This window comes from Hemitrygon akajei, chromosome 6 (assembly GCF_048418815.1).
Source record: "Hemitrygon akajei chromosome 6, sHemAka1.3, whole genome shotgun sequence".
NCBI lineage: Eukaryota > Metazoa > Chordata > Chondrichthyes > Myliobatiformes > Dasyatidae > Hemitrygon > Hemitrygon akajei.
Genome location: NC_133129.1, coordinates 11,343,673 through 11,357,643, shown reverse-complemented (window position 1 = coordinate 11,357,643; position 13,971 = coordinate 11,343,673).

The following is a 13,971-nucleotide window of genomic DNA, read 5'->3' as shown; positions in this document are numbered from 1 at the left end:
TGGAAAGCTGGACTGTCAGGAGATATTCTTGTTCATCATTGTTAACTATAGAACTTCCAAAAGCACAATTTACATATAGTTCAATAGTTTAATAGATCCAGTTAATATCAGAAAAATGTATGCAATATATATCCTGACATTTTTGTTCTTCACAGACATCCACGAAAACAGAAGAGTGTCCCAAAGAATGAATGACTAAAAACATTAGAACCATGAAGCCCCCCTTCTCCTCCTCCTACGTACAAGCAGCAGCAAAACAATGACCCCCCCCTCTCTCTCTCTCTCTCTCCCTCTCTCGCTCTCTCTAATAAAGGGGGAAAACGGTGTCTCTCTTTCACAGCGAGAGGAGAGACTTAACACAACAACTCGCTGATTTGAGATGATTAAATCTGCCGCACCACTTTTTTCTCCCGACTCAACAACAAACTCCCCCCCACCAATGAGAGAGTGCGCGATTCACCAAGTACAGAGCCTCCGGCATCTGATCCGCTGTTCCCGATGTTCTGTTTTCCCCTGCGACACTTTAGTTGGTGGGGCTGGTATAGAATCAGCTCGTCCACAGGGCCACAAAGTCTCGGAATCACGAAGGCACACTCGTCTTCTAGGCTGCGTCCTTGGGATTTCGAAAAATGGCTGATCGTGAGCCCCCAGGAGCGGATCACAAGTCAAAGAACTGAAGTTTGAGTGTAAACCCAGGTCAGGGTCTCCAACAGAACGCCATCCACCCTGAAAAGGAAAAAGAGACATCAAAGGTAGAAATTAAGCTGTTTGCACAGATGGGCTTGAAGGAGTTGCTGTTAAGCTCCGTCCCTCCGCTGACTCTCTTTACTGCAGTTTTTTTTGTATATCTTATCACAATAGGGGAAGAATCTATGTCCACACAAAGCATCTGAGGTTGACTGGACTGTGTATCTAATACAATCTTTAACCTTCATAGAAATTTGATTTCCTTGGACTGGAAGGTTAGGCAAACTCCAAAATTAATCAAAGGCGAATAAATAGTGAATAACCATAGCAGATACCTAACTTCCTAACTTCACGTATGCTAACATATGTGAAAATAGCTTCATGGAGACTCTTTTTATTTCTTCATTGCATTCTGATGCCTCTGTTGGTTGGGTTGACCATGGATGCTGTGTCCTAGCTGTCTAGATACGCAAGCCTGGGCAGTACAAGATGGAGAGCAAGCTGTTGCCCATGTAGCAGGCTCCCCCCTCCATGCAACTGTGAACCCAAAGGAACGGAAAAGACCGATAGAGTCTGGCAACAGCAGGGTCGCAGGAGCTGCCAGTCAGCATTTAATTCAACATAGGACTGCCTTAGGGACTCAGTTTCAGATTTTTCTCTCAGGGTTTACTCCCAAAGCCTTTAGTGGGTGTCGCCACAAGGCGGCGGAACTTCGAGGTCTGAGTTTTCCTTCTCCTAGATGAGCTGCTAACCATGGCTGATGAGTCCCATCTGCCTGAAGTGACTGGTTTTAAGGTGCCATTAACCCAACTTTGCCCCTTCTCCTGTCAGTGGTAGTGGTTACATCTGGCATAGTACGTAAGTCACACATGAAGGCCAGGAGCTGGACTTGGTTGCCAGAAGCTATTTGAGGTAATAGGAGCTCATTCTCATTACCACCCAACCTAAAGAAACCACTAACACATTGTACAGCACTAAAAAATCGCCCTTTGGCCTGCCATGTCGATACTTGCCTGATATGGAAGCTTCAATGTACAGGGTCACAAGAGAGTGCAGAAGGTTGTATATTCAGCCATCCCTGTCATAGTCAAAACTCTTCCCACCATTTAGGACATCTTCATGAGGTGGTGCCTCAAGAAGGCAGGATCTATCAGGAAGCACACTCACCATCTGGAACATGACCTCTTTTCTCATAGGGGAGGAGGTACAACACTCAATGATTCTGAAACACTTCTTCCCCTCCATCATTGGAATTCTGAATGGTCCGTGAAAAGATAGAGTAAAATCAGAAAGTGTAGATCTGTAGGTAAGTTCGCCCCCGCGCCTTATTTTGCGCATTGGGCAGAAACCTTGCCGTTTCTTTAGCATTTGTCTGTTTTAGGAGACTGAGTTGCTAGCTCGAAACTCAACCCAGCATGGATGGAAAGTATGCAAGGAGCCAGCTGGATTTGTAGACAAGCATTTTATTCTCTTTTGAGGGAGTGACATTCCAAAGAAGTGAGTGGGAAGCTTACTGTGTGATTTCCAAAAAGCATTTCACAAAGTTCTTCCCACTGGCATGAATTCTCTATTGAATTAACACAGAACACAGAAATCTACAGCACATTACAGGCCCTTTGGCCCACAATGTTGTGCCTACCATGTAACCTACTCTAGAACCTGCCTAGAATTACCCTAACACATAGCCCTCCATTTTCTAAGCTCCATATACTTATCTAAGTGTCTCTTAAAAGACTCTATTGCATCTGCCTCCATGGCTGTCACCAGCAGTGCATTCCATGCACCCATTACTGTGTGAAAAACTTACCCCTGACATCCCTCTGTACCTACTTCCGAGCACCTTAAAGCTATGCCCCCTCGTGTTAGACATTTCTGGGAAAAGGCCTCTGGCTATCCACACAGACAATGCCTTTCATCATCTTATACATCTTTGTCAGGTCACCTCTCATCCTCCGTTGCTCCAAGGAGAAAAGGCCAAGTACACACAACCCATTCTCATAAGGCACACTTTCTAATCCAGGCACCATCCTTGTAAATCTCCTTTGCACTCTCTCCATAATATCCACATCCTTCCTGTAGTGAGGTGACCAGAACTGAACACAGTACTCCAACTGGGGTCTGACCAAGGCCTTTTATAGCTGTAGCATTACCTCACGGCACTTGAACTCAATCCTACAGTTGATGAATGCCAACACACCATACACCTTCTTAACAACACTGTCAACCTGCACAGCAGTTTTGAGTTTCTATGGGCATGGACCCCAAGATCTCTCTGATCCTCCACAATGCCAAGAGTCTTACCTTTAATATTGTATTCTATCTTCAAATTTGACCTACCAAAATGAGCCATTTCACTCTTATCTGGGTTGATTCATGTTCCTTCCCTGACAGCTGGCCTTCTTTCCCTGGACTAGTTCCAGATTTGCTCATTTTCCATAGTGATCACTGTATTGATGCTAATTTAGTGAAAGATCCTCCTTCATCGTTGAGGAATTCTGCACCATCTGACCATTGGGCTTCTGAGGCAGGTCCAGAACAAGTTACTCATTGGTCATTGGGTACTATACACCACCCAATTAATGTGACAGTGGAGATGCTGATGAATGGCAAGGCTTAAATATAGGTTAGTCCCCAAGTTACACAAGGATTTTTACTGAGCACTGTCCATAAGCCAAAAATATCAGTTTTCTACAATAACCTACGTAATATAGCAACTCCTGCTGCAATTCTTCATTTCATTGAATAAACACCCTAACATTATCCATAATTAAACTCATGGAAGTTTACTGTATCCACTCATTAATGAATACCATGAAACTATTGCCTGAAGTTGAATTTTCATAAGAAGGGCAAGGTATTTGTGACTATATTAAGCATGGATTTGAGATGGTGGAGGAAGGAGAATGTATTTGAAAGCTCCTGCTTTACATCAAGCAGAAATGAACATCACCTAAATTCCATGTGGTCTCTCTTCTCTTTGGGACACACTACTTGGACTACTAACATGGATGAAAGAAAAACAGAGGGCTATGTGGGACAGAAGAGTTAGATTGATTTTAGAGTCATTTAAGCAATCAAAGTTCGAAGTTACTTTATTATCAAAGTGCATATACATCACAATATACTTGAGCTTCACTTTCTTGCGGGCAATCACTGTAAATACAAAAAACACAATGGAATCGGTCGGTGAAAGACTGCACTCATAGGAGGGATGAACAACCAATGAGACAAAATAACAACAAACTGTGCAAATACAAAAAGAAAGAGAGAAAAAAAGAAAACTAAATAAATAAACGAACAAGCAAGCAAACAAAAAATAAATATCTAGAACATGAGGTGAAGAGTCTTGAAAGTGAGCCCATAGGTTGTGGGAACAGTTCGGTGATGGAGTGGGTGTAGTTGAATGAAGTTATCCCCTCTGATTCAGGAGCCTAACTAATTGTTGAGGGTAATAACTGTTCCTGAACCTGCTGGTGTCGATCCTGAGGCTCCCGTACCTACTTCCTGATGGCAGTAGTGAGAAGAGAGCATGACTTCGATGTTGGGGGTCCTTGATGTATTGGGGATCTTGTTGAATGGCGGAGCAGGCTTGAGGGGCTGATTGGCCTACTCCTGCTCCTATCTCTTATGTTCTTATGTATGTATTCTGCTTTCCTGCAACAGTGCTCTCTATAGATGTACTCAGTGGTGGGGAGGACTTTACCTGTGATGGATTGGACTATATCCACTAATTTTTGTAGGATCTTCAATTCAAGGGCATCGGTGCTTCCATAACAGGCAATTCAACCAGTCAGTATACTCTCCACCACACATCTATTGAAGTTGCTCAAAATTTTTGATGACACAATAATCTTCGCAAGCTTCTAAGAAATACCCTGTCTGCTTATGTGCCTGTCTAAATATTTCTTACATGTTCCTATTGTAAGTACCAGCTCATTCCAGGCCCCTTCCACTCATTTTGGTAGTGTTGGGAAATAAACATGCTGGAATATTCGTGGATAGAGTCTATTTGTTTAAACTTAAGCAATCTAACAATCTAATTGTTTAAAGTTGGTTTTTAAGGTTGTTCTAGCCAGAGGGGGTTGGTAGTGGGAATAAGCTCCCACTACCTAGTAAATGCTCCCAATGATGTGCGTCTCAAATCGCCTCTGACAACCATCCAGCTCCTGGCCTTCATGTGTGGCTTAGTTACTAAGCCCAGCAGAATCATTTCTACTAACAGAAGAAGGGACAAAGGTGGGTTATTGGCGCCTTTAAAGCAGTCGCTTCAGGCAGACAGGGTTTGTCAGCCATGGTTGGCAGCTTATCTCGGAAAAGGAAAACTGATCTCAACCCTCTGCTCCCTTGCAACGATACCAACTCGTGGGAAAGGGTTTGGGAGTAAGCTCCGAGGAAAAAATTGGAGTTTAGGTTGCTGGAGTCCCTAAGGCAGTCCAATGTTGAGTTCAATACTGACTGGCAACTCTTGCAATGCCGCTGATGCCAAACTGTACCAGTCTCTGCAGTTTCTTTGGATTAATCTGCTGCATGGAGAGCGGGAGCCTGCTACATGGGCAACAGCTTGCTCGCTATATTGTACTGCCCTGGCTTGTGTGTTGCATAGACAGCTGGGATGCAGTATCCATGGTCGATTCCAACCAATAGAGGGCCTCAGATTACACTGCTGGGACTATTTCATTTTATCTATAGTTGCCAACTTGTGGTCAGATTTACAGGAAAATTGCAGGGCTTTGCAAAAGCATGAGTGCAGTGATAATGGGGGACTTCAACTGTCCACGTGAAGACTGAAATAATAATTACAAACAGGTAAAGAGCACAAAGGGTTTGTGAAGTATTGTCAGATAATTATTTAACATTATGTTTCTGGCCAAGTAAAACAGACAATATTGTCAGTGTTGGTTCAGGAAACAGAGATCAAATATTATTTATTCTGGGCATTGCTGACAAGGCCAGCATTTATCAGAATGTTGACAACTTTGATGACGGCTTTTATTTGGAATAGGTGGCTTTATTGCGAAGTTTGCAGATGATACAAAGATTAGGGGAGGGGCAGATAGTGTTGAGGAAACAGGAAGGCTGCTGAAGGATTTAGATAGATTGGGAGAATGGGCAAGAAAGTGGCAAATGAAATACCATGTTGGAAAATGCATGGTAATGCACCTTGGTAGTAAAAATAAAAGTGCAGACTATTTTTTAAATGGAGAGAAAATTTAAACATTTGAGATGCAAAGGGACTTGGGAGTCCTTGTGCAGAACACCCTAAAGGTTAATTTGCAGGTTGAGTAAGTGGTGAGGAAGAAACTGCAATGTTAGCATTCATTTCAAGAGGAAGGGAGTACTAGAGCAGGGATGTGTTGCTGAGGCTTTCTAAGGCACTGGAGAGGTCTCTCTTGAGTATTGTGAATAGTCTTGGGCTCCTCATCTGAGAAAAAATGTGCTGCCGTTGGAGAGGGTTCAGAGGAGGTTCACAGGGATGATCCTGGGAATGAAAGGGTTAGCATACGAGGGAAGTCTTATGGCTCTGGGCTTGTACTCGCTGAAATGTAGAAGGATGAGGGGGATCTCATTGAAATCTTTTGAATGTTAAAAGGCCTGGACAGAGTAGATGTGGAAAGGATGTTTCCCATGGTGGGGGAGTTTATCACAAGAGGGCACAGCCTCAGGATGGAGGGGTGTCCATTTAAAACAGAGATGTGGAGAAATTTCTTCAGCCAGAGGGTGCTGAATTTATGGAATTTGTTACCACAGGCAGCTGTGGAGGCCAGGTCATTGGGTGTCTTTAACGCAGAGGATAGGTTCTTGGTTGGACATGGCATCAAAGGTTATGGGGAGAAAGTGTGGGAGTGGGGCTGAGGAGGGGAAAGGAATGATCAGCCATGATTGAACAGCAGAGCAGAATCAACGGGCCAAATGGCCTAATTCTGCTCCTGTACCTTATGGTGTTATAATGCATCTGTCAGAATCCTTAAGAAAGTTTGTGATCAACTATCATAGAATAATAGAAATGTACAACACAGAAAGAGGTCCTTTCTGCCCACCACATCCATGCTGGCCGACGCAACTTCCCATCCGATATATACCCCGTTGCAGTCTTCGGCAACTTCCTCACTATCCACCACACCACTGATATTTATGTTACCTGCAGACTTACTAATGCTACACCCTAAGTCCAGAGAATACACACCAGTCTCCATCGAGGGGTCAGCAGCGGAAAGGATAAGCAGATTCAGGTATCTAGGCATCAATATCTCAGTGGATATATCATGGGCCAAACACATTGATGCAATCATGAAGAAGGCATACAAGTGGTTCTACTTCATTTGGAGTTTAAGTATTTCCACCAAAAACTCTAGCAAGTATCTACTGACATACCTAGGATGGACAGCATTCTGACAGGTGGCATCACCAGCTGGCAAGGAAACTGCAATGCAGAGGATCACAAGAGACTGCAGAAGGTTGTAGACTCAGTCAGCTCCATTCTGGGCATAACCATCCCCAGCATCAATGACATTCTCAGCAAGCAGTGCCTCAAGAAGGCAGCATCCATCAGTAAGGACCCTCACCAACCAGAACATGCCCTCTTGTCATTACTACCATCAGGGTAGAGATACAGGAGCCTGAAGACCCACACTCTAGGATTTGAAATAGACGCAACTCGGAACATTATTCCCACCTTGCTCGACCATTCAGTTCCTGTCTTTGTAGGCAGGCTTAACACCACCTTCCCCCACAACCACTCCACTATATGTTCTAGCACTCTGGTTCCCATCCCCTGTAACTCCAGTTTAAAATCCCCCAGAACTGCACTAGCAAACATTTCTGTGGAACTATTGGTCCCTCTCCAGTTCAGGTGCAAATTGTCCCACCTGCACAAAATCCCTAGAAGAAATTATCCGGTGATCTGAAAATCTGAAACCGTCCCTCCTGCTCCATCTCCTTAGCCACATGTTAATTTGTATTATTTTCCTATGTCTGGCTTCACTAGCTTGTAGCTCAGGTAGTAATCCTGAGATCACAACCCTCGAGTTCCTGTCCTTAACACAGAACTCACAGTCCTGTGGTTCTTTTCAGCCAAATATTTACTTCTTTAAGTGTGGTCATCATTACAATTTTAGGGTATTTAACAGTTCACCTTGTTGAGAGGATCACCGGGGTGTCTCTTCCACCCATACAAGATATTTATCAGGAGCACTGTGCATTGTCATGATCCCTCCCATCTGTCCAACAATCTCTTTCACCCCCTACAAGCAGGCAGGAGGTACCATAGCATTAGGACAAGGAGTGTTAAGATGGGAAGCAGCTTCTTCCCCCTAGACTGTGAGACTACTGAACTCCCTGCCACTGCCCAGTCTCACCAGGTATGAAACACAGTACTGTTATACTGTTTACTTTTTCACTTCTGTCTTAAATGAATTTAATTATTTGTGGATTTATATGTGATAAAATTACTTTAGGAGTTGTGTGTGTGTGTACTGTGTTGTGCACCTTGGTTCAGAGTAACTTCTTTTCATTTGGCAGTGTACATCTGTACAGCTGAATGACAATAAACTTAACCTGTTCCTTTTCAACCTTAATGACAAAATTCTCACCACTAAAACAAGAGTTATTAAGTTAACTGATACAAAGAAAAATAAAAGCTTTCTCAAACTGTTCTGTTAAATATGAACCACAGATCAATGATACCTGCAGAGAGACGAATAATTGTATGTACTGCAAAAATATGATCTTTCCGATTTGCAATGTACTTTCTTACTTACGGCCCATTACATTGCTGGCATTTAGGGCAGCAGTAAGGTCCTTGGCCACTCAGATGTAGAAGGATTTTCCCTTTCCCTTACCCTCCGCCCAACTTATCTAAACTTTACAGGAGCACCATTGAGAGCGCCATGACAAACTGCATCTCCATCTGCTATGGAAGCAGCAGAGCATCGGACTGGAAATCCCTACAAAGGATGGTGAGAACAGTCGAGAGGGGTCGCCCTACCATCCATCGGGGGCCTTTATCGGGGCTCTTGGTATTATCGAAGATCGCACTCGTCCATCCTACATTCTCTTTTATATTCTACCATCAGGCAGGAGACTCCAATGCATAAAGCCAAGAATGGTCAGGATGAGAACCAGTTTCTTCCTTCAGGCCATTAGGCTTCTGAACTCCCTGCATTCAAAGTGTCACTGGATAATTTGTACTGTACCCCTACAATATTTAGTTTATGCACTTTACTTTGCTCATCCATGTGTAGATTTAATTCTTACATTCCTAAGTTATTTTGTGTTATATGTACTACTGTGATTTACACTCTGGTCTGGAGAAACATTGTCTCCTTTGGCAGTTTACGTGTATATAGTTAAATGACAATAAATGACTTGATTTTTCATTGCTGTTTCTGTAAGTTTTGTTTGACCAGTCAGGTTTGTTAGCTCTGAGCTGAACCCCCAAACCTGGAGGATTGGTGGACCACTCTTAGTCTGGCCTCTACCCTTTGACCTGTTTGGCCTGGGTGACCCTACCAAGAGCCAAAGCATAAGCCCTGACTCCAGCCAAAATGGTTTTCTGAGTCAGTGAAGCACGCAAGCCTCCAAACTCTACGACAAGATTGGGAGCTTCTTGAAGGAAATTTACTATGTGTTGAATGTTAAAAGAATATTTTTTTAAAACTGTTTTGGAGGAACTCAGTGAGTCAGGCAGCATTCGTGGAGGGAAAAGAACCCAACATTTCAGGTCAAATCCCTTCAAGAGGATTGATGGACAGTCTCAAGCCAAAATGTTGACTTCCTGTTTTGCCCCACAGATGCTGCCTGTTCCTCTAACAACTTTTTTTCTCCAGATTCCTGCATCTGCAGTTTCTTGTGTTTCCAGTAACAATTTTTAAATGTTCTTAAAATCCATGTGCTTCTCAATTTTCATTATTTCATGGTGGAATAATTAATCTGAAAGATTTCTGATCTGAAATCTCAGTGTTCCCTTGTTTGAGCTGTTGTGTATTGAATATTTCAGTAATATTTGAGTAATATTGTAAATATATTGCTTGATTAAGCATTCTTATTTGTTTAAATAATTCATTACAGGTTATGTGTAAAAATAAGTGAATTGCATATGTCATGACACTACACGTGATACCACACCTTGCTTAAAGTAAGCACAAAATTAGACAGTTATTCCTGGCCTTGCAATTTTACTTTTATTTAATTTTATGTTTTGGAGTTACAAAAGAAAACAATGCTGATGAGGTATTTTTAAAATGAACCCGAGACAGCTATCTATCCGCTGAAGCGCAGCAAAGGGTTTGAGTTTTAAAAAATGCAGCAAGAAATAGTCGAGTAAGAAGAAAGCATAGCATATTTTTTCTTTGGAGCAGCATACTTTCTTCACAAGAGGAGAAGACGGTTAAGTTTAAAAAAAGGCAGCAAACAATAATTCACTGGTACATAGGTGATAATAATTATAAATTTTTAAAAAGAGCAGAAATCACTGCCTACATTGGGAATATTTATGCGTTTCATTACACATATGTACACTGAACCGATTGAGCAGTACTTCAAAGCAAATGAAATAGCCAATGAGAAGTGAGCTGTTTTGGTGAGTGCATTGGATTTAAACTCAATCAGTTTGCTTTGAAATTTGACTGCTCCAACCAAACCAGCTGAAATCGTGAAAGTAATGTAGGAACATTTTGAACAAAAACCATTGTTGAATGCAGAACCTTTTATAAGCAGAATCAAAAGGAAGGCGAGTCCAATTCAGTGTACATGGCTGAATTGAAGAGATCGCCTGAGCGTTGGCAGTTTGGTAATGGGCTTAATGATGCACTGAGAGGTTGTTCAGCTTGTGGAATCTTACAAGAAAGCATTTAAAGAAGGCTCCTAACTGAAGTACAACTTGCATTTGAAAAAGCAGTTCAAATAGCTGGATCAACGGAAACCACAGACAGAGACATAATTGAGCTGCAGTCAGGAATGAGAGTGAACATGAACAAAATTGCAATGTCTGAACAGAAGCTGGCCTGGCCATACATAATGTATTACCAATGTGGCAGGGGCACCCATACACAAGACAAACACATTTTAAATGTGAACCTTGTAGAAAATGCAACAAAATAGGACATATACAAAGCACATGTCAGGCATACAAAAATAAATGGACTGGAGAGGGAAGAGATAAAGATAAAAAGTCAAATTTCCATTTCAAAAAGAGCATGCTGTTGATGAAAAATCTGATAATGATGAGAGTGATACAGGTCTGGCTAGCCTTGAAATTTACAAACTGAAAACGAACAGTAGAGAAGCAATATGGCTTAAGCAGAAGAGAATGGTAAATTAATTAAAATGTAATTGGACACTGGGTTGGCTGTTCCAGTCATTTAACAAAATGAGTTTGAAAGGCATTTTAAAGATACTGAACCGAAGCATGTAGATATCCAACTAAGAAGTTAAAAAGGAGAAAAAAAAATCTTGTGTGAATGACATTCATAATAGTGAAATACAAAAACCAATAAGCCACATTGGACTTGTATGTTGTGAAACAGGATAGCTTGCATTGTGGGGTAGTGAGTGATTGAGACAATTACAACCTGTTTACAAATCCATCCACCATTTGCATGCCACATCCCCTGTAACAGAGATAATTAGAAGTGAATTAAGAAAGACTTTTGGTATGATGGTGGAACGTACAGATGCAGTGGCCTCTCTGGAGCCAACCAATGGCGCTCTTTTCTTTGTTAACTGTGTTTTTATGACCATAAGGCTATACTGGACTCCAAGAACTATGGGTACCGCAGGTCTACTGAATCAGTGAGTTGATCGTTGTTCAGAATATCTGGTTTGGAGAAGGAGAAGCCAGCTGGTGGACTGCAGGAGGCCCCAACTTCTTCCAATTGCAAGACCCAGTTGGACATAGATTGCTGCAGGCCTGTTTCCCTTGTCTGGTGGTGAGGCAGGCGGCGAGGCAGCAGATAGCCTTGGCTGAAGCAAGGACTAGCCCTCAGGCCGTGGGCTTTCCTGCTGCTGCAGTCCAGGTGAGGAGACACTGGAGGCCGTGTAGTGTGGAGTCCATGTTCGGTTGAGGGTGGTCTCTCCTGTCAGTGCTGCCCTCCAGTCTTTGATTGGTGGAATGACAAGCCGGATTGCCAGGAAGCATCAATTTGCAGGACGTCGCACAGGGTCTTGGGCTAAAAATGTGTCTTCTTATGTGACTCTATTCTTTTTTCTCTTTCTCACTGTTTTGAATGTGTGTGTATGCTTCTGCACCTTGGTCCCAGAGGAACATTGTCTTGTTCAGCTGCATCCATGTATAGTTAAAAGGTAATTAAACTTGATTTGATTTGATTACTGGATAATGCCACAACTGTGTCCATACTACACAACATGAACTATTGCCCACCAGAGGGCAAACAGGTGTCAACCTCTCTGCTACTGGATGGAAAACATATTGGACAAGGAAAGGACAATGCTGATCAAAGGAATCATGAATGTGATGAAAGTAGTGGTTCAACTATAACAGCTTTTGTAAGCAACATATCTGAGACATTATTCAGAAAAGGTGTAGCTCGGGTGGTTGATGGTTGGGTGGAGTTGTTCTCCGATCTTGGCAATTTACTTAGTGATGAAATGTGTGCAAATAAATTGCCAAGATCAGAGACAACTCAACCCAACTGTATCTGACAAAACTTCTGATATGTTAATCAGGCAGTTACTTGCAAAATGTATTTTGGTTTTAAACTGGGAGAGAGTTCAAGGAGCTTCAGGAAAGTTGCAAGCATTCGCCTCTTGTGAGTGTAAAGAACCAGAATCTGCTCCATGTGCATTAAGGTTATTGCATGAACTTCAAGAGGGAGACAAGAAGCTGCTTGCAGCAGAAGTAGATGCAAAGACCAAAGGCCAGCTGGGTGCCTGGAAGCCCAGAAAGAAGGGAGTCATGAAAATGGAGGATTTGTCAGATGATGTTGTGAATGAGGAAAACAACAGGGGAGATCAGATCGTAAAGGGAGCAACAGAAGGATTAATAAGAGAATACTCTAGTGAACTAAATGCAACTTCCCAAGATCAAGAAGTACATCCCAAAAAGAAGAAAAAATAAAAGAAAGAGGAAGATTGCATAAGTGCTATGGAAATGCAAGGGGATAATCAAGACCTAATTTCTCAAAAATTATTAAAATTCAGAGATACAAGAAACTAGAAGACAAGAAAAAAAGACGTAGTTGAAAAGGAGAGAGGACATAGAGAGAAAGACTGTAGGACCGTAATAGGGGTCATGAGAGAAGCAAGGATTGAAGTAGGTCCAGGGAGAAAAGCCGACAAAAGGAGAAGAAAGGTGCTCAGAGCTGTCAGAGCCACTTCCTGCAGTTTCAGAGTCAACTCCTACAATCACCACAGAGAACGTCCCTGAACCTGAGATTGTTTCACAGTCACCAGTCTCACCTGCCAAGCAGAGTGACCTCCCTTGTCAGGAAAGACACTATCCTACAAGGGTAAGAAATCTTCCACACAATTAAATCTTTAGTCTTGAATGGGACAATTTCAAATTTACTACACTGCAGATGTCTATATAGTAGTTGTATTATATAATATACTGTTTATATAGTTGGGATGCATACCATATTGACTTCCAGTTTATAGCTGAGCAGGAAGGAGTATTGTGTATTTATTATTTCAGTAATATTTTGAATAATCTTGTAAATATATTGTTTGATTAAGCATTCTTGTTCATTTACATAATCCATTGCATAAAGAAAAAAATAAGCAAATTGCTTACATTATGATGCTACCACTGATATGCGATGGCTCTCTTAAATAAACAAGACATTAGACACATTGCCAGAACTGTGTTTTTGCTTTTAATTACTTTCATGTTTTAGGTTGGGGTTAGTGAGTAGAGGGCATATCCAGCGGTTACCGTGACACTATTGCAGCTTGGGATGTCGGAGTTTGGAGATCAATTCTGACATCATCTGCAAGGAGCCTGTGCATCCTTCCAGTGGAATGCGTGCGGTTTCCTCCCACAGTCCAAAGACACGCCTATTTGCAGGTTAATTGGTCATTGTAAACTGTCCCATGATTAGTTTAGCGTTGAATCGGGGTTGCTAAGGTAGTGTGGCTCAAAGGGCCAGAAGAGCCCACTCCACACTTCATCTCTAACTAAAAAATAAATAAACAATCATCTCCAATTTGATTTAATGCTAATGACACATTTCACTGAATGTTTCAATATTTCAAACGAAGCTAATCTTTATTTTTAAAAATTGCTTCATTGGAGACTCGGAATTTTAGGTGAAACATTAGTAGGACATG